Source organism: Cloeon dipterum, chromosome 2, assembly GCF_949628265.1.
Source record: "Cloeon dipterum chromosome 2, ieCloDipt1.1, whole genome shotgun sequence".
Taxonomy (NCBI): domain Eukaryota; kingdom Metazoa; phylum Arthropoda; class Insecta; order Ephemeroptera; family Baetidae; genus Cloeon; species Cloeon dipterum.
In genome coordinates this window covers 26,552,786-26,556,657 of record NC_088787.1, presented here as the reverse complement: position 1 = coordinate 26,556,657, position 3,872 = coordinate 26,552,786, and the positions used below count along the sequence as shown (strand labels likewise).

General features: G+C 36.6%; 1 long non-coding RNA gene across 1 annotated transcript; it reads right to left on the bottom strand.

Moving 5' to 3' along the window:
- Positions 1-332: 332 nt before the first annotated feature.
- Positions 333-1,994, bottom strand: LOC135936327 (uncharacterized). Its single transcript, XR_010574315.1, has 2 exons — positions 1,813-1,994; positions 333-807 (listed from the first exon to the last, which is right to left on the bottom strand). It is a non-coding gene; the product is annotated as an uncharacterized LOC135936327 (long non-coding RNA).
- Between the last annotated feature and the right edge of the window lie 1,878 nt (positions 1,995-3,872).

Genomic DNA, 3,872 nt, shown 5'->3' with positions numbered 1-3,872 from the left:
CATCAGCGAATGAATGCAAAGCGGAGCAGTAGTGGCAAACTTTGAACACTTTGCAATTTTAGCCTTACTGCTGATTGCTAATTGTTTGTTCTCTTTTCTGCTAGATAACTTGTGAAATCTTATGAGGAAGCAAGGAATCCAAAGGGCATTCTAATATTAAAAATTTGTGTTTTACAATGCATAATTGATTATAAATGGGTTATGCTCTCTCATAGTTACATGTAGCTAAATAAATACATTTACCCATCAATGATAGTTGCAAGAAAAGGTATAATAATTCATCTCACTTCAGTTATAAAATCTGCAATTGTTATGAGAAAATCAAATGCATATTATATTTTTTCGATAATTTTATTTTTATTTTAAAGACACGCCATTTTTACATCTCATTTAATTGAGACGTAAAGGATGATTTGCTCACTCTGGTTGTTGAGCTCTTCCTAGTTAGGGTTTTCCAGATTTTTTAGTCTTCTGTTTTGTCTTTGTCTTAGTGTCCTTTGGCTTACTGTCCTTTTGCTTACTGTCCTTTGTATTAGTGTCCTTTGCATTAGTTTCCTTTGCCTTGGTTTCTTTCTCTGGCTTTGCTCCATCCGCCTTGGGTGTCTTTATTTCTTCTTTCTTGTTCTTACCGTCCACCGATTGTACCTTTCCTGGTGCATCTTCCTTCTTACCATTATTCTTGTCGGTTTTAGATTTTGCATCCTTAGTCTTTGTTGGGTCATCAGGTTTAGGCTTAGTATCTGCTGGTTCAGGTTCAGCGGCAGTGAGCGAGCAGAACGCCATGAAGGCGATTGCGGCAAATAGGAACTGAAAGTTATTATTTGTAAGTGCAACTTAATTTAGAATATGTTTTTGTCGCTAGAAGCGTCATCAGGTGGTAAAAATAACTGGATTTGGCTAATTCACAACGTTTGATTAAATGATAATTTTGGTGCAAATGCTACAAGAATCAGACGGTGACACTAGGTGCGCTCCTCAAGAACATGCAGTTTTGGCTCGAACGCACAGACTTTCATGACGTTAGAAGAAAATGAAAAATAGAATAAATTAATCTAACCCTATTAACGAGTTTTGAGGCCTAACTCTAGTAAAATACATTGATGAAAATGGGAACGTTCATCCAACCAAGATACAAGTTTTGGTATGTGGGCGAGACGGATCTATCTTTCCAAATAATTTTACTCTAACTTGATTTTTCCTGATATGTAATTTACATATAACTGGCGTAGTAAATTGAGCTCTTTAACGGATCTAAATATTAAAAAATCTTGATAAATTTTTAACAATTTAGCAATTTGTTAACTACAAAACATAATTTTGACGCTTGAAGAATGCTACTTATTTTGCTAGCATTAAGATATTATTAAGTTTTTGAAAATTTTGTAACGTAATTGATGGCCAAAGAGACTTACATGAAAAATACCCCTTACATTTTAGCAAAATTGGACCAAAGGAAGGTTGTTACCAAAATGTCATCCCGGTTTTAAAATTATTTTTTTAGATTTTTCCACAAATTTTTTAAATGGAAATGTTTGTTATACATGCATCAGTACAATGTTCAGTGGTTATTGTTAGTCCTGTCCGAGCATTTAAAAAATATTCAAAATACATACTATAAAATAAAACACAGAAAGAAATACAAGTTCGTACAATCATTTTTCCTTCCGCAACTCAATAATGAAGTTTTGACTTTTCGTTCATATTAACATAAAAGCTAGCGCTTTTGAGGCAAAAAATTGCACGTTTGGGACCAAACCCAGGGTTCCCTTGTAAAAATTTTTCGATGGCAATGTTTTAAATAAAATTACTCACAACTGTTGCTTTCTTCATGGCTGGCGGTCTTTGACTGGATCCCAACATTATATATGAACTGAGCTTATATAGTTTGCAGACAGGAAATCAAATGCGGCTGGTTTCCACACTGATTTGCCGTTGGACATATAACATCAGAGATGCACAGTACATCTGTTTTGACATTTTGCCAATAAAAATTGTTTGTGAAATTTCCTACTTCGACCATGTATTCAAGTCATAGTTACAAGATTTCAAAATATTGATGTGCGATACACAACTATTTTTTTTTATTAATGTTTCCCGTGGCCCCTAAAATTTTGATATCAAGGGCACTACAAAAGCACCGTCTTCGCGTCTTTTAGTCGAAGTTTGTCCATTCGCCTTGCGTAAAGTCGGTGCGTCGCAAAAAGTGGCCAGTATATTGATTGAGATATTTCACGTGTCGGCGAAAGATGACATTTCAATTTAAAACAATGCAGCTTTGTGGGGGGTAAATAATTCCGAATTGCCATTGTCACCAGGCAAAAAGTCCACAAGTGCGCCAGAAATTCGGTCCGAAAAAACTAGGCCAGCGCAGCGGGAGGTCGCACCGGCCGAAAGGCAATAATAATTAATTCATGAGTCAAATACGATTTCTCGCGATATTTTCCGGCGATGCAAGACAAAAAATGAGCTGTAATAAATACGTAAAGCGGCCAATGAAGCCGAAAATAAGCAGCGAGAGCGAAATGATGGAGGAGGCTACCGTGGCAAATAATAAATAGGCCCAGATATATCCATACAATGCGCTGGAGACACTCGGCAGTATTTATTTAGTTTTATTGCATGTAAAAATTTATTCCTTTTTATTCCAGAGGTGGACATGTGAGCAGAAATGATTGAGAGTGCAGCCGGTGGTGTAATAAATAATCGCATACCTACCACACACTTGATTTTATTCTTTCTGCGGCCACTACCTGCGCCGGAGACAAAGCTCCTCCTCGCCCACCGCGTGCGAGTTGTAATATATTTTTTATTGTTGCTGCCCTGTGTCCGTCTGAACTGCTTTTACGGCCCAGCCGCAGTAAAAATATTGAAAATTAAATTTTGATGGCATTACAGACAATAATAAAAGGGTTTGGAAACGAGATTTGTTCTGATAGGAATAGCAAACGCGCCTCTTAAAATATGAATAAATGTGTATAGAGCTAAAGGCGGCATTCTATTGAAAGGTGCGCTGGCTTGAAATTTTTCCTAAAAAAGAACATTGGATGATCGCTTATTCAGTATGTAAATCTAATTTCAATATTAATTATTAAAAGGTTATTGTTGATTATAATAAAGTTCAGAAATGGAGAATGCTTAATTATATTTCATGAATCAATCAACAACAAATTATGAGAAGGACGCGGACAAAACTAAATCCGTGGTGTCACTTACGTGAATGTAATTAACGAGCTTCAAGTTGGGTTATGACGCTTGAATATAAATCGCGCATATACGCCTGAATGGGCAATTGAAAGTTTCCTCTTGATAAAGCGGATCAATTGGGATTTGTGTCTGATGACCAAAGAAAGCGATTTCCGTCCATAAATCAAAGGCTAAATGCTGCGAGTGGATGCGCCGCGCGTTCCTCGACAGCTAAAAAGGCTCAAAAGAGAGCAGAGGCGACGACGCAACGTGCATGCTGATGAGAGCGCAAAAGTGCATTATTTATTCGACACGCCGGCCCACCGCTGAGAAACGAATGTTCAGACCTACAGCCAACTGCTTGAATAATAAAACTATATTGTTTAAACACAATTAATTCCTTACATTCGAAAACAAGTGATCTGAATTTAGGAAAAAACTGATCTCTTTGACACATTTCCTGTAATTGCTGACAGATTTATTGGTATGTAATTGAGGCACGTAATCAGTGACTGCGACTTTTAAGGGAAGTTGGCTGCAGTCAACGATCACAATGATTTTACATTGTTTAGCAGTGAAAATTGTAATTTAACGTCGCAAGAAAAATTGCTACACAGTGAAGCTGACCTAACTGTTTAATATAAAATCAATAAATCTGCAAGCATTACATTAAAAATTTGATGTACAAG